The sequence below is a fragment of the Anser cygnoides genome, chromosome 10 (assembly GCF_040182565.1).
Source record: "Anser cygnoides isolate HZ-2024a breed goose chromosome 10, Taihu_goose_T2T_genome, whole genome shotgun sequence".
In the NCBI taxonomy this organism is placed as follows: domain Eukaryota; kingdom Metazoa; phylum Chordata; class Aves; order Anseriformes; family Anatidae; genus Anser; species Anser cygnoides.
In genome coordinates, this window is record NC_089882.1 from 5,967,024 (window position 1) to 5,994,186 (window position 27,163).

The 27,163-nt window shown below is 41.9% G+C and overlaps 2 long non-coding RNA genes across 4 annotated transcripts in view; both read right to left on the minus strand.

Annotated features, from left to right (window-relative positions):
- Positions 1-15,351, minus strand: part of LOC136791599 (uncharacterized) — a 37,396-nt gene extending 22,045 nt beyond the window's left edge. The window contains exon 1 of the long non-coding RNA XR_010833907.1: positions 14,085-15,351. This is a non-coding gene — a long non-coding RNA (uncharacterized lncRNA). The remainder of the gene's footprint in view (positions 1-14,084) is intronic.
- Positions 1-27,163, minus strand: part of LOC106035496 (uncharacterized) — a 122,758-nt gene that overhangs the window by 83,593 nt on the left and 12,002 nt on the right. The gene's annotated exons all lie outside the window — the stretch shown is intronic.

Genomic DNA, 27,163 nt, shown 5'->3' on the forward strand with positions numbered 1-27,163 from the left:
ATATGACACTTCCATCATTATTTCACTTGCTACAGAAATTGCAAAGAGAAAGCTATCACCTGCTAAGAGCTCTTAAACCTTTACCCCCCAGAACAACGCAGACGCGTTATGTTTGTAGGGCATTCTGACCACACAGAGCATTATCCATTCCATGGCATGAGGGAAAGCAGGTGACACAGAAATAAAGCAGTTGCCAGTATTTAGCCAAGGGGCAGTGCTAACATCCACACCCCAGGTTTGGCTACTCTCCAAAATTCTCTATTATTTAGTAAATATTTCTGAAAATGCTATTTGGCTTCAGATAGCCTGACCCTGTAATCTACACTCAACTCAAACTCCCACTGAAGCCATGACATTTTGTAACAAAAATGCATCAATCACTGGGAGTTCTACATTTACACATTGACTAAAATGGGCCCTGAAATGTCACTGAAAATACTGAAATTTCCCAAGCCAAAACAAGAGAGCAAAAGGTAATAGATCATAACAACTGATATCACAGCAAAAATAGTTTGGGCTCAACTGTATGGCGTTCTGAACTGGAAAAAAAATCACTAATCCACTGAAGCTAATAGAGTATCTGTGACTACATTAGCATATCTGAATATTACCGAATATCCAAAAAGTTAAGATAAATATCTATTCATAAATTTTATTTATATCATACATCTGTGCTAGTGACATACTTAGGAATGCGTGTATAAGCAGAATTTATAACATTTATGGCCAGTTTATTAGGTTGGAATTAACTTCCTTGTATTATTTCAGTATATTTCTGGATGTATTTATTAGGGATTGCGTGCAGAGCCAAGAAGAACATTCACCAAACACTGAAGCCAACCAACCTTAACTCAGAGCCTGCTGTAGTCACTGTTACTTTCCTGTTCTGACGAGGACACATCGATTCCCCTGCACACACACAATTTTTCCAAGCCTATATTGTCATTTTCTGAAGCTGAGACTTACACATTTCTAACTGCATATTAATATGGGAAACAGACTCATTTTAAGAGCCCTCTGGGATTTTCTACAGGTCTTGGGACTTCTAATGTCATTTTGGGTCCTGGAAAATCATTTACGTGTTCTCATATTTATTGCTCTAAGCCTGACCCTTAAACACATCGCAGACCTGAACCATTTGGTTAAATGAGCATTGATTGCACATTATTGCAACACACTTTAGGCAGGATCACACCAGTGATCCCATTAGCATGAAACCCTTTTTACAAGGGGTTTTGAAAACAGAGAAGACAACCAGAGTATAAGCAGCTCTGATATAACAGCAAACAGCTTCCAACTACTGTCACACTGCTTGAAAAGGTGGGTCTACCCTATTTTGTGGTTGAGCACTCATATTGTACAGGTGAAAAAGAAAAAAGAAAATGAAATGACAACTCATGCCTTTGGATACAAGTCTCCTGTGATTAATAATAATAATAATAATAATAATAATAATAAATCATCTCAGTGGAAAGCTTACCATTTGTAAATTACTGTTTGGGATTTTATCCTACGTCTCATAATATTGCAGCACCTGTTGCTCAAGACAACTGATTAACTGATGAAAAATTACATGAAAAAAAGATTGCAGTCATTTCCCAGACATCTGAATGGAAAAGATTAGTGTAAGATGAATACTGAAAAAAAAATTAGAGCGCATCTAGAACAGCAACAGAAAGCTATTCTTCAGATGAGGTGTTTTCAGGGAGCTCACTGTGCTGGAGAACATTATCTAACGGCGTATGCCTGAAGTGATTACACCTCAGACAAGTCACATTCCTGGGGACCAGGCATCTAATTCCTCTCTTTTCTGAAGCTATGCCATCTTTCAAAACATATTAGAGTCCGGTCACCACGGCAGTATGCCTACATCTTCTATTTTGTTATTGGACCTGCCAGGAGATCAGAGATGTCTCCTCTTCTAGGTGACAGCACGAGTGTGCGGGTCACCAACCACTGGAGCGATGTTCGGTAAATCACACGGAAACACTGGTGCCACGCAAGCTGCGTTACAGGGGGTGCCGAGTGAGTGATGGATAAGTCTTTCTTATTTCATTTTTTTCTCAACAAAGGCCTGCAGAGGTTATGAAGTTATTGCTTATATGTTGCTTATAAACATTTTCCTTGTTTAAACATTTCTACTCATCCACAGCAATGTCCAAAGTGCCTTAGGATAACGGCCAGTACATGGCAGATGCTGGGAGGCACTCAGGCCTCTAGGTGCATCCGTTTGAGTGTCGGAACCGGGCTGCGTTTAAGCATGTGTAAAGTCATTATTCTGCTGCAAGTGGAGGCAGCTTGAGGTGGGGAGGCGTGCACAAGCTAGCACCATCAGATGAGATCAGCATCTTACTGAATGCAGACATTCAGGAAAAGCCTGGTTGCAGGTACAAGATACAGGGAGCACGTACCTCACCGCGGAAATAAATCAGTAGCAGATCAGTATTCAGGATTCTCTGACCCACTAGAGTGTAGTCCTGGCAACTTGCAGTCATTAAACATCAGACAGTTTATTCTCCTGAAAATCCGTCCCCCTGTCTGGGGAGGGACAAGGCATTTTGCTTGCCAGCTATAATTTAAATGGAGCAAGGTTAATCTTCTGTTATCAGTGCCTCCTTCTAGGGGAGGAAGCAAAACACCTGCCCACCCAAATTAATTGTGCACGGAACAGCAGGATGGGCAGCAGAGGCACATCGTTATTCTCCCTGGGAAAACTGCAGTAGTCATCATGAGGTAAGACAGCGTCCTCAGGCACAAAATCTCTTTGTTTCACCTGGGCCAAGCTAAATTTCTAGCTGGCATAACACTGGTAGTCTCCCTGGAGTCAGTAAGGTGGGCTGATGAGCACTGCCAGAGCAGCTCCAGCTGTGTGTGTGTCTTGGCAGCAGGTACAGAGGATTTGGGTGCTGTGAACCCAAAGATATGCACAAACTCCAGGGGTACAAACTGCGGCAGATCAAGGACAAACCAGCGGTAATATAACTTCAAGCTGCGTGCCAATCACTTGCAGATAGAACTTGATTTTTAATAGAGTTTTTTTATTATTATTATATAAAAAGGAATTCTTTCACTTGAAGTACTCATTCCCTTGCAGATTTATGGCATATTTAATTAGTCATGTGGAGTGCAGATCACTACATTTACTAAGGATCAATATATAGCAACCGACTGCAAGCTGGTAAGAAAATATGGTTGAGTTTATAAGGAGAGCTGAAGCTCAAATCTAAACCAAGAGGGTACAGCCAAGAGACGTGGGAACACGATCTGCCCCCAGACATCTGCTGCTGAGGGTGCTAAGGCAGGCCAACAGTTCAGCTTGGCACAGGAAGGCTGGCCCGTGCTGGCCAAGTGGAAACCTCACCTTCTGAAGGGGCTGTTTGGCTCTGCTGACACTTTCTATTCCCTCCACAAACGGAGGGCAGCTCTGCAAGTTGCCACCCATAACAAGAGGATTTCAAGCCTCCACTTCTCTTACTCTTTGACAACCTGCACAGTCAGACTGTGACCTGCTGCACTTAACGCAACACCTGGCTGAGCAGAGCAGTGACCATGTAGAGCTCACAGACACCATCATCATCATAAAAACAAGCCATCTACTTTATAAAATATCTTACTTTTGAGTATTAGTGTGGTGTATCCAGCATATAGGACTAGAAAAAAGTTAACTTCCCTCAGCAGAATATTCTCCTTTCAGCTGCCTGTAATTCCTTATGGTGCACAAGAAACAAATCCAAAGTTTAACACAAAATAAACTTGAATTTATTAATGCATCTTCAGGAAGAGGTTTTATAAAGAGCCAGAAGATAAACTGAATTCTAATGGATAACAACAAAGGCTATATATTACAATTTCTGGTAATATTGGCTTAGATTTAGACACACCGCTAAGGTAACCTTCTATTCCTCTTCTTTCATATGAAAGGCTACTGAAAACACTAGAGAATAAAAGAGACTGTCATTAGTTGTCATACTGTGTCTATAATTGCTTACTTTGTTCCTGAAGCCATCACCATGATAAATTTGCAGTTTTTCCCATCTGCCAGGAGTAGTAATGTGCAATACATTTAACAACTGAATTTGCATATAGAAAGTATCATTGACCTTTGAATTTAAAAGGACAAAGATTTACAAGGACACCCTTTTGAAGCAAAGTGCTTAGTTTAGGCAAAACAAATCGCAGAGGAATAAAACACACTATCTCCTAAATATAGGAAAAGTCGCGGCTTTTATGGGCAAGACATTCAAAATCCCTGCAAAACAGCTCCCTGATGAGTGGTCGCACAATAAAGGAAACAACAAGCTACGACAGGAAAAATACCAAGGCAGGATTTGCAACATGTTTGGCATCGTCTAAATGGGATGCTGAAGCGCACATGACTTGGCTGGGAGGCAATGTCTAGCCCTGCGAGGTGGGTAAATGCAGGGTGACAGCCCGTGCTCTGCCTTCAGGCTCTGCTTGCAGGGCTTTCTGGTGGCAGAGGCATGGCGCAGAGCCTCCAGAGATGCTCCAGCACGGCGTAACGCCGGGCTCCTGCACCGCGTTTCCTCCCTCCAGCAGGCGATGGCACCAACAGAGCCGCATGGGCCCTGTTGGAAGCTGACTTGCATCCAGACAGCGCAGAGCACGGGTAAGGCAAGCCCAGGAGAGCCAACAGTAGATGTTTTAAGGAGAATGGAAAACTGCATTTAGAAGAACCAAAGATGGAGTCTGCAACCCTGAGCTGCTTCAAGGGCTGGGCAAGCCCCGCCAGCTTCTCTTCCAGCTGACTCCTTTATCTAACCACACAACCCCTCTTTGGAATATAAATTCTTATATAAACTTGGCTCACAGGATCTACTGAACCACATGTGTGGTTTCTGTACATTCAGGAACACTCAATGGATTTCTGTTTCATACATTTGCGCCGTCCTTGACCAAAGCCATCTTAGCCCTTCACTCCCACAACACCTCAGCACGGAGGTTACGGCTGTCACTGCCGTGCAACCTGCTGTGCTACTGGCACGATTGGGATATGGCACTGCATTCCAATTTCAGATCGTATTTAATGGGTGGGGTGTTGTTTTTTTTAAGGAATATTAAAGTACATTTCATATTCCTGACAATATTTGAATCAATCAGCATATATATATATATAAATAAACATTCTGATATATTCCCATGAGGCTGCCTGTAGACCTCTCTCTCTCTTCAACCTACCTCCAGTGACATCCTTTTGTTAGCATTAATTTTTCTATTCCCAATAGCTCTTCCAAATAACTCTTGGGAAAAAAATGCTATAGTTCAGCTTACCATGCCATGAATAAATTATTCATAAATGTCATTCTGTCTCATAAAAACTTAAGATATTATTTCAGAACATCATCATAAATACAACTATAACACAGACTGCACAGCCCTCAACTCCTACACTACAATACCTTTCCAGTAAGCTATGATGATTCAAAATAAAATGACGCTTGCAGAAGCAGTTTAGAAGTCTTAGAGATGAAGAACTGTTGAATTCTGAATCACTTAGAACATGGTTCTCTCGTCGTTCTTAAAAAGGTTTGCCCTGTCTTCTTGTGGCATCCCCTTCCAATTCTTCCTCAAGCATTGTGTGCAGCTGCAGGGCACTCAAATTCAACATCCCCCACCCCCATTACACCACCAAAGAAAATATGTGCACTGTTTCCCCATACTGTACTCCCTCGTGACTCAAATTCCACGAGTGTTTCTGCACGCACTGGAACAGTGCCTCAGCAGGTTGTGCTGTACATGTCACGAACAGAAGATAAACAGGATGAGTGGTGACTCCACTGACACTGGAACAGTTTCTGTTTTCCAGCTATGAGATTATCAGTTATAGATACACCAGACACGTACAGTATTTACATTATTTCATTTATGATTGTGACAAACTGACCAAGAAAACATCCTTCCTCCAAAAACAGAAAATCACTAGGACAAAAAAAAAATAAAATGAAATAAAATCTAAAAACCTGTACCTAGGGTGAATAACAAGAAAGACCTGTTGTCTTCTCTTCAGCCCTAAGTAAATTGCTATGAGAAAAGAGTTGCTGTAAATAGCAGATGCTATTGAGAACTTCCTGGAGGTATTATGTTTGGAAAATCTCAACGCTATTGTACTACCTGCAATTATTTTAACAAAACCTATCTGCGAGCATTGGTACATTTGTAGACGTTGGAAAGAACAGACAGCCCACCAATTACTCATTTAACGTTATGTTTTGCCATTGATTTTTCCATGCTCTCTTCTTATAAACTGACTTCAACAGGCATGGGAGTTTTTATTAATATCTCTCCCCCACCCCCACCCCCCCATTATAATTTCATGAGTAGTTTCAGCAAAAAGTTCTTAGTTTATGTAGTTACAATCCAGTGGATTATTACCTACACGTTGCCTCAATGTGTTATTCTCTCTTCCATCCATCCAGAGATTTCCTTGCATTGGCACCTGTGTTAGGTTTTCTGGCACACGCTGGATTGATTCGTTCTTGCACAAAATTCACAGTTCATACCTGAGCAGCATTTAATTTTAAATTGACACGAAGACTTTTCCAACTCTAGCAACTTCTTTGCTTAAGCCTCATATCCAGTAAACACATCTGGTATGAAAAACATCCTAAAATCTACTTTCAACACCAATTTCGCTAACATCTTCTGCATTAGCAAACATCTGCTGTGAAGAGTGCTTTCTGGAAAGCTTACAAGCAACAACAAAAGGGACAGGAGTTTGTGACAGGACGAATAATCAGGGACAATTTTCGGAGGTGTCTGCTTAGCTCTACAAAGCAACACGGCCTGCGGCATGAGGCTGAGTAACGTCGGTAGGCGTAGTTCCACCCTTACCTTTCACCAGCTGTGAGCTTGGCCTGCTGACTGGAAGATGTGTCGTGGCTTGGGCTCACACGCCGAACATATGGTGGAGTTAGACTGGGAGCGGGGAGAGAAACTCTGTCTCTACGCAGTAACTGTGGTCAATTTTCCCTAAATCTGCCTGCTGTTGGCTTGTTAACAAAAACAAAATCAAACACCTGTGTACCAGATACAGAGCTGTTGAAGTGCCAGCACTGATCCATCTGCAGAGCACATCATTAGCCAACTCCTTTTCTTTGGGTGAGATGCAAGACAGATTCATCAGAGCAAACCCACAGCACCACTAAAGGAACAATGTGTGTTCCCAGCCTCCTGCTCTGCTCCTTTCTGTGCCTTTTCATGGTACCATAATCATGATGAAGAGTGATGAAATATTCATTTCTCTCCTCACCAGGTGATTCTCCAGGCCCTGGACCAGCGTGCTGTGAGCCTCATCCCCTCTCCTTTACTAGCCCACCTGCCACTTCATTGGCCAGTCCCTCCAGCGTGCCTTTCCCTCATCTGACTTCTCCTCCTGCGCTCCAAAGGACAACTGAGATGTTCAAAATCGGTTAAATACTGCTGCTAAGGAATAACATTAATAGATAATGGAATAGGAAGGACTAGAGGGACTTGATTCAAGCGTCATCACACCCAAACTAGTTACTAAGATGATGCCTAATTCAGGTTGTTCTGCTTCCAGGATGGGTATGGACCCTTCTACTTCTCCCCGTCCTGGCCACTTGCAGAAAGGGCAGACCCTGCTTTGCGCCAGGATGTGGACCACTCAAAATAGCTCTTCAGGCTCCTCACAAAACCCATTTCTCCAGCACCTGTGCTCAGAGAGCACACACTCTTCTAACACCCATGTCAACCTCCCTAGCTGAGAACCTTGATCCACCCTATCCACAGGGCTCCTGGGTTCCTTCCCGTCCCTCCTCTGCCTTTCTCTGGGAGCACAACAGCATCTGAACCAACGCCTATCACAGCTCGTAATATCATCTGTTTAGGTTGGGATTTGTTCAGGATTCTCCATCATCTTTCCTCACAATTACAGAGGCAGGCACATCCTGTATATCTTTACTCTTCTTTCAGAAATAAGTTGCTCCAATGATGCATCATCACATAACTAAGGGTATTAGGAGACGTGTCCTGTTCCATCTGGCTGAAGAGTGATGTTCCTCTCAGCTCTTTTTCTTTTTGCATGAATACAACAAGCAGAAGCGAGCAACTGCAAGTGGCAGGGAAGCCATGCAATATCGATCAGACATTATTGTCCTTTCATTTGCCAAAGCTGAGATCATCCAAAAACTTGGAAAGATCTTGTTCATTGCAGGTGTGCACAAAACGACTTGGGCGAGGAGCAGCAGGCACGAACCAACACAAGACTGTTAGCTGAGGAAACACAGATGTACAACAGCACAACGGCAGCGAGGTCGTTGACTGCTTTTTAAGCCGGCTGTCATTGTGCGCACTCCCAAGGACCAGAGCCAGGAAGCTCCTTGCTGCTAACACTACATTTTACTGCTGTTTTGGTCAGCCCCCAAGTTCTCCAGCTACAAATCCCATAAAGACACGGCCTCGCACACAACCAACAAACCTGTCTGCAGTGCCTTGAAGCTGCAATCCTGGCCAAACAACCGCAGAAGGCAGCGGCAGTCCCTGGCAGGAGGTACAAGGAGCCCAGCTGTGCTGGCCACTGCTCTCCCAGGAGCCCAACCACGACCCGGCCTTGCTCAGCCCTTCCCCACGCCCCTTGCATCCCTTTCCATGGCAGAGGACATCCCGTCTTCTGCGAGGGGAGGAACTGGGAAACGTGTGTTCAGGCACCAGCATATGCTGTGCTCCCGAGGGTACAGCCAAGCATAAGAGGTTTTACCAGCCTTCTTTGCCAAGGAGCAGGCCCAGATTCAGATGTCTATTTCACATTTGTTTGGCTTCCCCTTTCCCAGTCCGGTTGAGTTTTTGCACCTACTGGCATGGTGTTTTGTTTTTTTTTTCTTTGTTAGTTTCAAATTTATCTGCAGTATCTTTCACTTGGTGAAATCCCCATCACCACCCTAGCAGAAAAGCACAAAAAAGAAGGGCTGAGCAATTTCTGTTGCACCTTTCTCAGTCCTAAATGCTCGATACCTTTCTGAATGCTCAGTGAAGCCAGGCAGCACGGCCACGTTCAATGTGTGCGGGGGCACCTGGCAGCAGCCCACGGCACCTCCTCAGAGCTCAGAAACACTCACACAACTAAATGTGATGCCTGCACCCAAACCACACCACCCAAACTAATGCAGACGTTTACAGTACTCCTTGCATATGCAAGAGAAAACAAAATAAGAACCCGGGTTTGATGAAAACAAAAAACGAGTAGAGGTTCTCTAGGGGGGAGGCTGTTTGTTCATCCCTTTGTTCGGTTTTAAGATGATAGTTCAGTTCTGCCTCTGTTGCTCACTCCTAACCTTTTGACAAAGATCTACAGTATCAAAGCTATCGGGCTGGGATTACTTTTATATTTATCCATGGATAAAAGATGCAGTTCCTTTGACCAGTTTATGAATAAATGACTGGTACTTTTCTTATCTGCATGCTCCTGTTTACAGTTATTCCGTTATTCCAACTACACATAAATACCAACAACTCCTATATGGAGAAGGGTGCCGGTATGGAAATGAAATGCTTTCATCTCTGTGAATAGTGATGAATCCTGAGGCTGAAGAAGGTCACAGCTAAATGTGAAAGGCGGAATGAATCAAGTCTCTACCATCTTATATTGCTTGGTACAGCATCATGAAGTCAGCAGAATTTCTTTCGAGGTCCAAAACCTTCCTCACTTTCTTATCACAGAGAACTTGGACACCAGGTGCAGAAAGACGAGGCACAACTTGCAGGTACAGCACAGACAGAGCATACCAAAGGGAGACGGAAGAACAAAGTTGTCAACAAAAAGATGCAACATGGTCACAGCAGTTTCCTTGGCCTAATCTACACTAAAATGATGTTCTTGCCAAAATGGGCAGTTCTGTCATGCCCCCAACTCCTGTAGTCCCCAACACCTCTCCTTTGTCGGGGCACGCTTACCACACAATTTCACAGAATACTAACCTGGTAGCAAAGCAACCCAATCAAAACGCTTTTTTGTTTTATTCAAAACATCATCTCTTTCTGAAGTGGATCAGCAAATAAATATGATTCACTATGCAGCCGCAGTCAGTAACTTGTAGAAGTACACCATGACGTACCAGGCACGTAGGGGATGGAATAGCTCAGCGGTAAAGAGGCAGAGACAGAGTGAAGGAATCCACTGCCAGACATACCCATCCTCCTGCTTCTCCCAGTCCCTCTGCTTGAACAAGCCATTTATCCACCACCTGCTTTAGCTGCGGAGTAGCCATCAGGATTTCTTTCTACACCACTATTTGGATGGCACTCTGAAAAAGGCTTTCGTTGACTCACGCTACTTAATTGGTAGAAGAGCAAACACAGAAAAGCCTGGGTTTTTGAGATAGCAAAAGACATTTTGTTTAAAACGAGGATTACTTGATAATAAATCCATTTGCGAGCAGATAAATGCCAGCAGAGAGACTAGAAGTAGGAAATATGTCCTAAATAAAGCAGGTTACTGATGACCAAAAAAAAAAATTTTTTTTTGATTTATTTTGAATAAGCCAGGGTTTAAAGATTACCATACTAAAGCAAAGACAAAGCCGACTCTTATCCTATTCAATGCAATATTCAGTAAATTAATGAGCTGGTATTCCTACAGTACATATTATTATATTATTGTTAACATGTTTGGGGTTGGTAAATATTTAAGCACATTATTACTCTTCACATGACACAGAACAGAGCACTTGGATCAATTTCAGACCTCATATTTAAATTCTTACACTAGACAGAGAACTCTGGGTACACAAAACCAAAACCTTACACACCAGGCTCCTTCACCCAGCAAAGCAGACCTACGACAGTGACCCAAACAAGCAGCTGTGCCAGTATTTTGATTGGTCACTCAAATAAACTGTAAACTCCAGAGCTGCTCCCACCGCTTCCCTAAGTTTTATCTGTGACCACATTTCAGGCATGAAGAACTCATTTGGAGAAGCTATCCAGCATCTAGTTTGAAAACAGAAACTGCTGCTTTGTTGCAACCCTGCCATTTACTTCCTTTATTTTGTCCTGTATACATGGAAAGAAATATATAATCGAATATACATCTGTATTTCTAGTGGATATCTCCACGCAGTAGCCAACTTGTGCATTATCTTTCCCATCAAAGGGATACCGATGATGATCAGAGAAGTAATATATGAAGAGAAACAGAGTCGTTGAACTTTCACATGAAATAAAAACAGGTAGGGAAAAGCAAGCTGTCCGCGCACTAAGTTCTGCAAATGGTACAGAATAAAATGTCGTTTTTTACCTTCCTATTCTTAAGTGTTTTTCAACAATGTGCATTAATTTCTTCTGAAATAAGAATGGGATTATTGCATACAGTTTTTAATATTAATTGCCATGTAAGCTGTTTTAAAAAGGTTTGCTATCTCACAACTCCCACACAGGAAAGCCTAGTCGAAACCACCTTGGTGGCCAAGGTAACACCCCGCAGTAAAAGATGTCTTAAATCAATGGGCCAGCGGTAAGCCTTTATTTAAAAACTGTTGCTCAGTGCATGTGATCTGAACACAATGAGCTAACGTTGCTACCTGCAATTGAAGGAGCTTTTAAAAACTGTAGGATAGCACTCAAGTCAATGCATCAACCACTTAAATTTCTTTAGCAACCTATATCTGGATAATTCTTTCTAAATTCTAGAAAACAGGAGAAATAAAAACCACTATTAAAAAAAAAAAAAAGAAAGAAAGAAAGAAAGAAAGAACTTGGAAACAATAATTCTGGAAGAACAGAATTCGCCAGACTAAGGCACGTCATGCCAAAATATTACTTTCCATAAGATGGTTGGCCAGTCTAGAGCATAAAAATTTCTCGGGATTTCACTTGGAAGGAAACAGGATACATATCTATTTATCTTTGCGTCATTTTTTTTCTTAATCATTGCTAAATACCAGATTACCTTAGTAACGTCTCTCAAAAGCATTTGACTGGATAGTACAGATGTAACTGGAGCTAGAATCTACGAGAATGAATGGCAACCACTTGTGCACAAGGAGAATACAATAAACTGTGGGGCTTTTTGTTGTGGTGTTTTGGGTTTTTTTCCTACTTAAATGGAAACAAACATATTTTCGTTCGCAACAGATATACTTTTAAGGACAAGAACTACAGGACAGTGAGGTGAAGATGTTTTACATCAATCAGACTCAGAGCAGATTCTTTAGACGCCCAGGTAGGCATCAGCGTGACTCAGTGTGCAGTGATCACTTTGCACACGCAGAGCAGCACTTCCAGGCACGCTGGTTGCAGCTCCATTTTAATTTTCTTAACGCGGCCTGTTCTGCAAGCTCTTCTCCAGCACCTCTTTGCAGGATACACTCTGATGGGGTGTAATTACAATGGACAAATGACTTTTGATTCAGTAGACAAATGACTGCTTCTAAACCCTTGATCAGGTAGGAGGATGCCTGAAATTGAGTCATCCAGCTGACCCTGATTTGCAATTAACAGTTCAGTGAATTTTTAATTGCAGACTCTTTGCTAAAGCTGACAGCTAGGTTACAAAGCTACAGGACACAGCTCTCCAGGCGTTCGGAATACCAGGAGGGTTTTGGCATGAGTGAAACGTGTAGCACGGAAGAAAAAATAACAAAACAAAAACAAAACAACAAGCAGAAAGAACCCAATGCTTTTCCTCCCTGTCCAAAAAAGGCCAAAACAAAAACCAATAACACCCTGCAGCCACACAGGCCCTTTGGCTCTCCAATGACTGTCACATCCAAGGCCATTCCTGCTCCTTTTGTCCCAGGCAACACCCAACACCTGATTTCTAGCACTACTTGAGAACTACATGAAAAACACCACCACACGCCTTAGACTACGGGCTCAGTCACACTTTCTGGATCTACGTCTTGCCACCCTCTCAGGGATAACTTGCCTGTTAGTTTGCCTACAGGCTTTTTGGCTGGCAATACCAGAGCGGCGCCTTGCGGGTGAAGCTTCTTCTCTGATGTATCTCTGTACAGAGCAGTTCGGTTATTTATTGTATTGCTAAGATTTCCATTTTTACTACAACACTTTACTACTTACTGTTAAAAAGAAACTATATCCTTAGCAGTGCCCACTACCATTGAATGCAATGCACTTAAGCTGTCACCTTAATGCTCGGTATTTATTTGAACTAGATCACATTGCAGCCTTGCTATTTAAATGGGGCTCTGCAAAATAAGCAGATGCCAATGCAGTTCTCTGAAATGTGTTTCCATTTTATCTGACTGCATATTTTCCCATTTTTCTAGGACCCTCTCCTCATCAATATTCCTCTCATTATGTGATGGTATGTCAGGAAAAGCACAGTAGTTGTTGCAAGAAGACACCTCTACGCTTTCCTTTCCAATCATCTCTTCATCTAACTACTAGCCACTTTCACTCATGATGAATAAGGTCTAAAAATGTTCCTAAATTCCTACTCTCCCTCCTTGTAGAAAACTGTTTTCTGAATTATCCATACTGTCGCATTTATCTGTCAATTTTCTGTAAATCGATAATTGCTACTGAAGAAAAAGTTTACCCATCAACAAAAAGTTACAATAATAATTAAATTTCTATTAGCGCCGCTTGAGATATAACAGACTTTGAAGACCTTTTTTCCTAAGCCAAGAAACGTTGAAGTTTTTTTAAAATTAACTTTTAACTTTTGGTTTTAAAAAATTTTTAACGGTTACTAAAACCACCATTTTCCAATTTTCAGCAAATAATTTAATTTCCAGTCAAAACAAATTTTTTCCAATCTCATTGTTAAAAATTGCATTAAAATATCATGTTTAAAAAGTGGCTTGAGAGGTAGTGTAAAACGTTAATTTCAAAATGGAACATTAACTATGATAGGGCAAGTATCTCTATAATAATTGAATAAAACAGTCATTAAGAACCTAATTTCTTGTGTAGCCTGTACGATTTCAAATTTTTAACTAAATGAGGAATCCACGTTCAGCTAAATTGAGAGAAAAACGACATTGCATTATTAAACTCATTAAAAGATAAACTTACGAATTAATTTAAATTCATAAGCTAATAGTCTCGCAAACGCATCTTCACCCACAAGGTGAAGTAAGTAAAAATACCGGTTGAAACCGTGCTCGGGAATCAAACCAACTGTTCAATGGCGCTGGCCTCTTCCACCACGCATTCAGCCTCCCCTCGTCCTCCAGCTGGCCGCAGCCAGGAGCTCCTTCCACCTGCTGTCGCAGCACTGCAGGGCATCCAAACAGTCCTAACTCTTCTACAGACACCCCAATTATGACACCGGTGTGCCCGAAAACCTACCCCAAGCCCTTGGGCTCACCGCCAACCTTCAAGTCACTGAAGCAGGTTCTGTGATGCAGGGCTGGCTCATGGTGACATCAACGGGGCACGGAGAAGGAGGTCTCATGGGTATGACAACCACGTGTGCTGAAATCATCAGCTCTCCAGAGTTTAAGAGCCTGACAGGGAGGCTTGCAGCCCAGCCTGGCTGCTGTAAATAGCCTGCATTTGAGTGAGTTTACGAGAGCTTGGGTAAAATTGGTAAAACATGGTGGGACTGGCGATTGGCAACAACTTCTAACTGGCAAGGGCTTCAGGAGAGACTACTGCCTAGCCTAATTTTAGGCCAGAAAACACTCATGTTCTACTACTGCAAATTGAGCCAGTTATAAATAATTCAGAGGTACTTGCCGTGAGATACAGTACGCAGCCACCAGCAGCACTCTCAGAAAACAAGAAATTGTGATACTGATAAGCTGAGTACAACTTAATTTGCCTAAAAGTCCTTTTGCTGAAAAACCCTGGTGTTAACCACTGCTGCCTTACTGTAGTCAACAGCTCTTCCACACTATGTCTGAGCTTGGCTGTTTGACCTTGCAGTTCACTTAACTGACAATTTGGGGGACCACATTCATAAATTTTGTGCTGCTGCCTGCTCCAGCTGTCTGCCCATGCTGTCCCCAGCCTCACAGTAACCAGGGACCCCTAGCCAAATGCACGGTGAATTCTGATGAGAAGCAATCTACTAATCCAATTTGGGATAATGCGAGAAAACAGAGCAAAACAAACTGCAACAGGCCAAAGACAACATCTGAATGGCATCACCACCCTCCTAGTACCCAGTTCCAGTCTTAAACTGGACGCAATCTCCTCCAGGAGGAACTGATCCCTGAACCAAAAACAGCACTGACCCATTCACTCACTGCACTACTGCCAGAAAAATTAAATACGACAGGATAAAAATACACCTGAACCAGAGTTTGTCTACTCATGTAGGCAACTGAATAGCACAAGCATGTTTTGGCCCCAAAGCTATCATCAGTGAGCATCCTCACCTGCTGTTATAAGCCTACCTGAAAGCATGAGACTGCCGGAAAATACACCAAATGCACACATAAACCAAAGCATGCATAAGCCAAAAGCATGCAGAGTCTCAAATTAGATTCTGCAAGGTAGCAAGGGAAAAGGAGACGGTGGTGCTGCTCCCGTTTTCACACGACTGTTAAGCAGCTGAAGTGCGCTTCCCAGGCAGGCCTGACAGAGGTTCAGTGCCTTCCCTCCGCCTCCTCTGCCATGTACCCAGCTTCACGTCCCAAGTTTTGGCTGTGGACTCAGGAACAAAAATCACTTCTGCAACAACTCACTTGAATGTTTTTGATGCACGCGGTGAGTTTATTGTATCTAAAACCATTTTGCCAGGCAAGAGACTGCCTTAGACACAAGCAGCACCTGAAAGCACGAGGAATATGGCCTGGGGTTTCCAAGTCCAGGAAGCAGCGTTTCCTTTGTGCTTTCATGAGCAGCACATGTGGCTATGGCCACTCACAGCTAGAAGAAGCAGCAGATGATTTTCCAAAGAGTTCTGGGGTACAAGTGAATAATGGAGCTATTCCAATTTAAAGTCCCAGCTGGAGAACTGCTTACAAATGCCTGATAGCATAAAAGTTTTACCCTCCCATCATACTCCCAGAGGGAAGCAACATAAATGCCTCTAACTACAAGTTCTGCTACCAATAGCTAGTTTTCCCCCATGCCTTCAGAAAGCCCATGCATCATACTGCTTTTAACTAGGAGTTTATATTGCATCCGCTTCTAATGGTTCTTTGAGAAAATACCAAATTACAACACCAACCGCTTCCAATGATTATAGCTACAATTAACTCGCTCTGCGCATCAAAAATACTAATCAGGCAATGAATGGTGGCACTCCCAAGAGCAAGAAGCGAAAAGCTTTAGGTGCTCAGGCAAATGATGAAAGGATAAAAGTCAGTGTGACTACAAAAGAAGTGAAATGTCCTTTTTCCAAGCTTCTTGTAACTTAAACGTTGAACAGGGTAGAAATATCAACATCCCACCGTAACTTACAGAAGGCTATTCTCAGCATAATTTAAGCATTTCCCCATGTAAAATCTTCACCAATAAAACGAAAAAAAGTAGTAGTGATTCCATTCCCCATTATAATATGCACCAGTGGTTTCTGAAACAGCAGGCAAAGCAGATGTTGCAGTAACTTCCATGCAATGGCATGTGACAGCCACCTTGATTGCCCTTTTCCAGCCATTTAATTCAGTAACTGGGGGAAGCAGTGACACCGATACATCTGCAGGTTCCATGTGTTCCCGTGAATCAAGCATTTATATATCTTTTCCCCAGGAAAAACATAAACCCTATTTGGAAGGTACTTCATGGGAGATCGCAGTAGCAGAAGTGCCAGCAGGTGTAACGTAATGTGGCTCTGACAGCTCCAGAGCAGACAAACTGCCCGATAAAGGCAGGCATTTGCACACGACGGTGGAGTCGCACTGCTGTGGGGAAACATAGCCCCATCAAGTTCTCACATGGGAAGATTCATGACACGCAACCCAAGAGGAAATTTGTCTGCTGCAACAAACTGTCAGCGGTGCTGTCCAGCTGCAGATCTGCATACGGCTCATCCTTGCTTCCTCAAGCCCAACATGACTTAGTTTCAACCCAAAGTAGTCTGCCCAAGTCATGGTACAAAAAAGACAGCACTGGTTCCAAAGACACGGAAGATGACAGACAAGGGCTTCAAGGTATTACACCAAAATAACGAGGCCATCTCGAAAGGAATGTGTCAGAATAAAATGACATTAAGAACAAACAGAAAATATCAACTTTACAAAAGCACTAGTCTCACTTTCCGCAGCTAAAATAAGGATCTAGATCTCAATCCAAGAGTTTCCCTTTTCTCAAAATCCCTTCAGTCTTCCTCTCTCTAATTTTCTTGGGTATTTCTCACACTGAGGGGAAAAGAAAAAAAAAATATTGTGCTTTTAACCAGGCAGAAATAAATGTATCGTGCAATATTGCTGTTGAAGTTCAAGAGTAGGGGAATCCACTTTGTCACAGTCACTTTCAATGAGCACTCCAGTTTATGATAAGTTTCATAAAAACTGCTTAATTCAACATTTATGAAAGTACTGAAGATAGATGAAAGGTGTGGAAATAGGAATCTTGCCAATCCATCATTCTGCTGAAAACGAGCACCCAGAATGATAAGAATGAAGATAGGCTTTTCATGTACATATGGTCTGCTAGATAGAATGATTGAATATTCTTGCATTTTTAATCAAAATGTTCCTTCCATGGCACTGCCACGTTCAAATTATTTTCTTCCATCACCACTGAATATTTGAATATTAGCACTCTTTTCCCCTTGGGATTAAGTTGCTCACAACATTTTCAATAAGAAAGGGAAATACCCTGTGTGAAAAGGTGCTTGATAAAAGATTCTCACTGAGAATTATTTTTTTTTCCAAAATCTTTTAGAAATAAAAGATCAGAAGTGAACACAGAAGCCCAGCTTTCAAATTGTATAACAAAGGAGAATAAAACAGCATTACGCCAGATCTCACGACTTGAATCTCAAACTACATATGCTAGCAAAATTTTAGGGCAGAGACTACATTTTAGCAATGAATTTTTATAGCTTCCTGTACAAGAAATCTTTGCCAGAAATTGTGTTCCTAGCTATAACCATGTTACAAAGACCACTAATAACAACCCGAGTGTTTGGGTGAAACTGCTAAAAATACCCAGCCAGGGCAGATTACACCTTCCTCCTTCTGTTGGGTGTTTCATGGGCTAAGAGTCCAACTGGTAGCAGAGCTGGGAGCCTAGCTTAGCCTGTGACCCTTATTTATTAGCTCCAAATCATTCTGCCAAATAACTTTTTCTGCACTTTCTCTACAAAAAGTTAGGCTGGTAGATTGACCTAACTTGGTGCACGAGGTAGGTGATAGGAATACTGCCAGTCCTTCTCCTTTTTTGGAGGCTCCAAGAAATAGACTCAACTTTCCAAAAGAAAAGAAAGAGAACTCAAGTTCTAACTGATTTTATTATTAACCTATTTCCCCTTCAATGAAATTGTAAAAGTTGCAGTTTGAGACTTAAGCGATAACATATGGTGCAATAAACATTATTATCAGTTTGATGAGTTATTGCAAATAACCACCCAGATTACTGAACCATTTCCAATGGAGTTGAACAAGCTGGAACTGATTGCAGATTCATTGTAATTTCACACGTGGGAACATTTATCACAGTGAAGTTTTGATTGATTTTTGCCCGTTAATACACCATAAGTGCCAATGTTATCTTTCTAGGCTTGGAATATCTAGTTGAAAAGGTAACGATTCCCTTAAAATTTTGATTTTCCCATTTGACTGATAAGGCAAGTTCATAGTTTGTAAATAGTATGAGACAAAACCATAGATACAGTGAACTACTATTCACCCTTCACAGAAATTGAGTGTGAACCACTTCAAATACTCTGCATTGGATTCTTATACACCTCTTACGCATCTGCTTCTTCAGTTCCACACACAGACTAGGAAAACATAAAAGGAAAAATGAAATCACAGCAATAAATTATTACCAGAGACATTTAAGAACTTCCACTCTAGAACTGCAACTACATCTGTTCAAACAAATCCCCATGGCCCGATTTTTCATTTGGTACAACTCGTGTTGTGATTGAGTAGAGAACTCATCAACACGCTCGTTTCACAGACTTCAAGTCTTTAACTGAACAGTATTCATGCTAGGATGTCCTACAAGTTACACAAAACTGAAATTAATTAAAAAATAACTGTCTTTGTCCTTGCCAACTCTGGCATGAACTTCCACTGCAAACAAAAAAAAATGAGGGGGGGCTGCAAAAGGTGCACATTCATGGGAAGGAAGGGAGGAAAAGAGTCTTTCCATTTCTGGCACTTCGAGATTTTTTTCCAAAATAAAGGAGGTGAGGATACCTATTCATGAAATCAGCTGTAACCTTTCCACTGATTTTCGAAGTTCTTGCCAAGATAGATGAGACAATCCATCACCTGGGAGTCAGTTGTTCCTCCACTGAATTGATATTACTCTGAAAGGCAGCAGCAGGGACAGCCGGGTTCCTTTTGCTTTAAGCAGGAGACTACTCATTCACCCCATACCCAAAAATATCACTAAATGACATGCTGCTTCTGCAACTTGCCACATCAACTGGAAATTGTTGCTATTTTATCGAGGAGGGGAAAATATAACCAATAAAATAAATCCAGCCTGATTATTTTGAAAGGGACAAAGACAGCAGAGGTGACAGAGGTGTAATTGTTAGTCAACCTCACAGCACTTAGCAGTAGAGCTATTTAAACATCTGATTCCACTGATAAGAAAAATAATAAAGTTATTATGAAACTGTTCTATCTGTCATCCAAAAGTCCAGTGAATCATTTATGACCGTATACCTGGGTCTTCTCTCTCTCCTATTTTTTTTTTTCCATCAGAAACCGAAGCTAGTTACTTTTGGGGGGAAAAATGTGGCTTTTATTTCCTAAATCAACCTGAAAGAAATAAAATATTGAAATGAGCAGAAATACAAAATAAATGTTTGTTGTTCTGTAATTCTCCAAAATGTCAAAGAAAAACATAAAAACGTATGCTCTGTAAGCTTGCAGCTGAACTTGGCATGACAGTCTATCTATTATTTAAAAGATGTTGAAGCTCAATTCATGAATTATTAAATTCTTGTTACATTTAGTTTCGAAGGAAAAAAATTATTTCATTCACTAAAGGAAATTCAACTTGTTCTACAGTACTTTCCTAAAAAACATAGAATTTAAACTTCTGAAGTTATTCTAAACAGGAGGGGGGAAAAAAAAAAAGGAAAGAAATTGCTACTCCCAACTCCATAACTAACGTAACTGCCTCATTAAAAGGATGTGCTGTATATCCAGTAACCTTCAACAATTCTTCAGCATTCCCACATCCATTACACAAGTGTTCTGCATGTGAAAAAACTTGCCATACACTAACTTGCAGGGTTAGCAATAGCTCCTCCACGTGACACTCGTGAACCTCCAATTCATCCAAGCTGCATAAGTCAAGCCTCCTCAGGACCCTTCAACTTGCTTCATTTCTGTATTTCTCCTGACCAGCCTCAAAAGGCTGCCCACACTGCATCAAAGCACGGGTAGGTCCAACCACCACCACCACCAAGTTCTCTGCCATGAAGCTGACAAATTCTGGGACCCAGCAGTGCCCAGAAGGTACGCGGGGCTGAAGAGCTTCTGGCCAGAGAGCCTCCTGGCTGTCAGCCTGAAAAATCGCTGCGAGTCTTTTGAATTTAAAAGAATATGTCACCCTTAAGGAGCAGGTGAGGGGGGGCCTCTTCATCATTACCGGGACAATTTCAGAAACCTCTTGTTGGCTGCTTCAATCAATGCAAGCCGCCGGTGGTGGCCACTCCTGCCACCAGCAGTCACCGAGCCGCGGGCGTTGGTCACAGCCGTAGCGAGAGCATCCTGCAGTGCTTCAGGACAGCTCCATGTCCATCAACCCCTGCCTACAGCAAACTCACCATTACTTCGTTCTGCCAACAGCCTCTGTGCCTTAGAATTCTGAAACTTCGTTTGTAGCCTTACTAATATAATATTGGTTGTGCTCTAGAATGAGTATTTAATAACTACAGGGATTCAAAATGAACAGCTAACTGAGCAGATTTAATAAGAGAGAGACAAAACAAATTCAATGACACCGCTTATAATGCCTAATAAAGTTATTTTACTGTACTCTGGAGGTTAGCTATTCAATTGGCTCCTAAAATCCATGCCAATATTCTTAAAAGGCTCTAACACCAAACGGGCACAGGTGCGGTGTCACACTCCCTGTGACAAGGATTTCAAAGACAGCTACTCAAGCATATGATCCCACCGACAGAAGACATAATAAAAAAATATAATATTATGAAGATGCCACAACCGTCAGCCCCCACTACAATGACTAGTTGATTAGCTTGTGCAGATAAATATCCCAACACCCACTGAAGTATTTTTCCTAGGAAAACAATCAACTCTGAGTTAGTTTGCTACACTTTTCAAAAAAAAAAAAAAAAAAAGCTTTAAATTTCCAGCATTTCAAGAACAACTCAAAAGAAATGTTGCCATTCAACAACAAACTCTTCTCTAAAAAGGCTTAAATGCAAGTCTTGTAATATATTCCTTCCTTCAGCCACAAGTTAATTTTCATCAAAGCTTATTTTGACACGGTGTCATCATAAATGTAAAATACGACTCAAGTGTTAGAATTATTTTCCTGAAGTGTTTTATCCACTTTAACAGTGTTGGTCTCCTGACATTCCTTTTGCACTCGAGTCCTAAATATTACTCATTTCCAGATTCAGGCACGAGGATGTTATGCAGCAGCCTCCTCCATCCCCCGGGTGCACTGTTGGCCCTCGGCTCAGAGAGCTTTGCCTTTCCCTCCCATCTGCTCACCTGTGAGCCACACTCCTCAACAAAAACATTCACCCAGTACTCCTGGTCCTGCACAATGGCTGAGAGCAGGATGAGAAGACTCATTCCTGAGGGGTCAAGGATCTTGTAAACATAAGAGCAGCAGAGAGAAGTGACCTACCTGCTTCTCATTCAAGACATGAGGTTTGTGATCTGTGTATGTCCCGTTAACATTAACCCACTTAACAGAGACTGCTCTTGCTCCTGAAGTCTCCTGGCGTTTTTAATGCAATCGAAGGATAAGCAACAGGCCCCGTTTCCCAGATTATATCATCAGCTGTCAAGGAAAGGGCTTCCTTTTCAACTGCTATTCGTTTTATTGTGATACATGGTATTGGTTTCAAAGAACAGTGATTTAGTCTGCTCTGTAAATAGAGTTATTGACTGGAATGTATTTTACCCTGCATTGCCATTTGCCTTTAACAGCACTTTTAATACCCTTGCTGCAGTCAAGCCCTGTAAGACGATGAGACGTTTTTGCTCTGTGGTCTTTACAAAGATTCTTGGTACAGCCCAATCCTTCAGCTCAGAAGCACATTGAAAAAGAAATAAAGATGCCTGTTGAGTATCGAATACAGCTATTTCTCTTTAGGTATTCTACTTTTCAGGCCCAAATCCACAAATACAGGATGCACCTGCAGCGGGGGGGATAACCTGTCTCCAGGCTGGGGCAGGATGGTGCTGCACGAGGGGGCAGCTGAGCACCAAGCAGAGGGCAGCCCTCGGGCGACGTGCTGCTACACGGCCAGCTGCATCCTCCTGCAATGCCAGCAGCATCCTTCCAGCTACCAACTCTGTGGCAGGAAGCAAAACCCCGTGTCTTTTATAGTGGTGGTGCTTGTGCAAACTCTGAAGCGAGAGTAGTCATATCGTAGCCTTATTAAGCTGGGCAGGGGATAGGGACCTAAATTGCTTGCAAAGATCTCCATGCTTTCTGGTGTGGCTTAGGAAATATTCTTTCCCTTTAACCGAGGCATGGTGTAGGTTCCTGAGGCAGAGTTCCATAAACCAAGTTTTGCTGCATCCCGAACTCCTCTCTTGAAACTACACAGAAGTATTTTTGATAGCTCTGAAGAATACTGAAACAAGAATAACTTCTCAGTGGAAACAGTAATGGTGCAAGCAGCGAGCATTCCTGTTATGGGGACTTTAAATTACTGAGCCAGTTAACTAGCTGCTACAGTGTGAAAGCCAACATTTTTAGAGAAACTGAATGTGTGTGGTCTGGGAGAAAGCAGAAGGGGGCGGGTGTCTGGAGCTGAGCTCTCAGAACAAGCAGAAGATGTTTATTTGAAAAGAATATTGTGTTGCAAAGTTGCTACAAAACTTCCCTCCCAAATGCTGCTACCTCCGTGTTTATTAAAGAAATCCAACTTTTCTTCTAACTTGGCAAGGTCTAGCGGAGAGAGGAGCAGCAATAACATCCTCTCCACGTTGTTAAAGATGCAAAGTCAAGCACCTGAAAGTTAGAAATGCCAGAACTGAGATTGACTGTGCAACCTTAATTTGCCCCCTTGTGCCTGTGCATAATTATATGGTCTCTAATTAAATGAACATGAGCTTCAATTAAAAGATCCTGCCTCGTTCAGCAGCACTGGATGGATGAGGAGTGAAGAGCGTGTTTGTAGGACAACCTGATCTTTCAGGATTTCCCACTTGTGTAACATGACAGCAGAAACGTGAGGGAAGCAAACAGTTGATTTATTCTTCATGGAAATCAACAGAACTGTCCTGCTTTTAAAATCAAACTGAGGTATTTCAACTTGAAACAAAATAAAACATTGTAAAGCAGATAATGTGGGAGTTACACTTTTGACTTTTTTTTTTTCCACGTTGGTTTTCCAATTGCAGCACTAGCTCGTCTCCAGCATCAGCTTTGGTCAGGCTCTGAAATTTACTGCAAATCAGAACCCTTTAATTCCTAAGAATGGATATACCTTTTCCCGCCATTCATAAAGTGAAATGAAATAGTACTGTTCAGTTTTTAACTCTAAGTCTAAAAGGAGCAAAGGGAGGAATGCTTTGTACTTGGAATGAACAGAAACAGCCACTAAGCAGACACGGCTGGCACACGAACCTTGGCTGGAGGCTCCTTCCACGCCCTCCTGGCCCAACTCCCCCACGTTCACTTTGCTCTCCCGTTCATCTCACGCTCTGGAAAGTGGGCAATGCACAGCCTCAAGCCAACAGAAAATGAAACCCATCCTGGGATAAACCTGATGAAACTGAGAAGCTCTGCCCTTACCTTCCTTCAGCTCCAAAACGGGCTGCAGCTTCAGAGTAATTCCTCCCTCCCCCCGCAGCTCTTACAAGAGCCACAAATCCCTGGTTACTTTTGATTTACAATAGAGGCAAGGTCATCCGTATAAAGAAAAAAACAAGGTCTATATTTTCAGATACTGAGATACAATTTATCATAGAGATCAATGACACTTTTATTCTCTATAGAGATGAACTACCCATTTTGCAGTAAAATTATCAAAGGGTTTTTCTCCTTTCTGTTGCAGGAGCTGCATCATTTGAAAACCAACTTGTAACAGAACATTTGAGCATTAGCATCCAGTTCTTCCTGCTGCCTCTCTAACACATAGCTCACTTTTCTTACATTAGTGACCAGAAGAAAAGGGAATGGTGAAATCAGTGAGACAAGACCTGTTTGGGTGGCAGAAGGTAATACTGATGGTACCCTCCGAGTCAAGAGGTATTGTTGAGCCCTTTCAATTAAAATAATTGCCCCTTCCCAGCTCTCAGTCCGTGCACCAAAGCAGTCACCTCTGGAGACACACGCCAGTCTGCACCAGAAGCTGTCGTGACAGATTACCCAGGAAGTTGCCCATCATTGCCTTTTTCCTAACGGGATATGAAAAAAATAAAGTCCTATTTGAAGTTCTCTGTTGGAGCCCAAACGTGCCTCGCACCTCATGCTCAGCAGCACTTCTGAGCACCCAAAATCCAGTTCAGGCATTTTCGTATACAAAGACTGGCTGCTTGTCCCCTGCTTTTGAGTTTATTTAGGAACTGTCCAGTTGTCTAGTTTTGGTGGAATAACAGAAATGCTCTGTAGATATGTTCTGTAAGATATATGTAACCGTATGCCCATCAGAGACAGGCTTATTACAGTGGTAAGTAGGGCTCAGCCTTTGCTGCAAGCTCAACCAGTTTCGTTCTCTACCATCTCATGAAGATAAAGAGCCACCACCCACAAGCACCAGCTACAAACACTGTTGTCAAGACCACTGACATGGTTATAACAGTATGAAAAGAAAATTTGTCACCTTTTCAAACTGCATGAACTAAGCTAGGAGGGAGGTGATAAACAGGTAAGCGTTTGGTGGCACACGTCGTACCTGTGCCAGAGAGCTGTGTCAGCACAAACTCTACAGCAGAAACAGCCTAAATCTTTTGAAAAGTAATAACGTGCAAGCCCACAGCTTGAGCTACAGTCTTTGTCTTCTCTGCCCACTGTATCCTATAGCAAGATAAGTCTATTAAAAGGATTTCTTTTTTAAAGTTACTCCTTCAAAGCACATGAAATTCCTGGTTTTATTGATGGTTACTCAGGATTAAAACCTTATTCAAATGAGTTTCCCTTAAGCTATACACTCTCCCTAAGCTACTATCGTTATTCTCAGTAAAAGATGTTTTTGGGGATTTTTTTTTTTTTTTGAGTGTTTCAGTTCCTTTGGTATAAATTTACAATGCATGTTCAGTATTTTCAACCTTACAGTATTCAAATACCTCCACTTCCAAAATGATTATTTTCTGTTTACTGATCTTATGGCTGAAGAAAGCAAAGTAATTTTTTGCCCCTACATGTGTACAGTTCTCTCCTGGTTCTGCAGACATTTCTACTCCAACTGCCATGGACAATACCATGTTTGGAGACACCGGTACAGACAGAGCAACACTTGTTCATTGGGATTTCCTTCCTTTGACGATTTCCAGATAATAAAAGTTGAGAGATTAAAGGGAACCTTTTTATTCTCTGTATAGTTCTGCCAATTAACCACAATTACATCCAAAAGAAAAAAAAGATCACTAGACTTTTTAGCAGCTTTTATGGCCTTGCCTCAAGCTATTTGCTCACTCCAGTTCTCAAAACACCATCTCCAGGCAGCAAGAAAACAAGCAGCAGGCACACCGTAAGCAGCACACTTTTCCTTCAGGTACTCATCCACATGTCAAGCAGACCATTTAGGAGAAAAATAACTTCCTTCTTCATATTTTTTCAGTGGCATTACATTTCATTTGTGCTTGCCCAGACTTGTATGTCAGCGGCTAATATAGTGGAGGTACTTTTGCGTGGCATTTTAAGGAGAACAGATACTACAGAACAATGAACAATAATCAGGATGTCTTAAATATCTTGAACCTTCCTGAATAAGTCACTTTGTAGTACAACATGACTGAAAATCCCTATAACACAATGAAAGGCAATATATAGATAGATAGATATTAAAAATAAGCTTCCCTATTAAAAGGGGTGTGGGGTCCTGATTCAGCTCTTTGTGCTCTGTGTTCATCTGCAGCCACATGAAGAGAGCAAAATGAGTGCAAAGTACCATCAGGACCACCTGCTTGTTCTATTTTGCAATCACTTTACAATCAGCCTACAAGGTATTAAAGGACTGCAAAAGTGCATGGCAATGGAGAAGCAAGGAAATCGAGACACCGTGAAATCATACGCTTGATCCAGCTGTGTCCTGGGCCCCATCATTTTCAATCCATAACGCGAGTTTGTAGGAGTGAACCACTCAGCTTTCAGAAGTGAAAACCATCATTGGATTTTCTCTGCCTTCATAGATCATCAGGGACATTTTAGGACAGGTGCTGCTTTTGGTTGAAGTATTGCCCAGAGTGGAAGCACCAATCTCCCCGAACAATCTGCATCCCTGTGAAAGAAACACTGGACCTGCTCCCCTGCCATCAGGAAAATACTTGCGGTTTTTTTATTTCATGACTTTGGCCAAGCCAATACCCAAAGCATCAGCTATTGAGCCTTCCAAAATCAGAGTGAGATCTGACTTCTGTAGAAGTTTTGTGGAATTATTCCAGATTTTGCAAGACAAAATTGCCTTAGAAATGAAGAAACCCTGGCTTCTGCAAATTGGGAGCGGACTAACGGAATCAAATCACTTAAAAATTTTAAGGACAAAGGGCCAACACGAAACAGATTTTAAAACTGAATATTCAAACATTATTTGATTTTTTTTCATTGTTATCTTTTCTCCTGTACTGAGAACTAAATTGCATGATGGAAATGGGAAAAAGGAGCAAAATAAATAAGTAAATGGAACTCACCCTGTGCATAACCTATCCCAAACTACCCCCAGCTGTGCATTCACAAGCTCTGCAGGACTGAGTGCTTCCCTGACCTATAA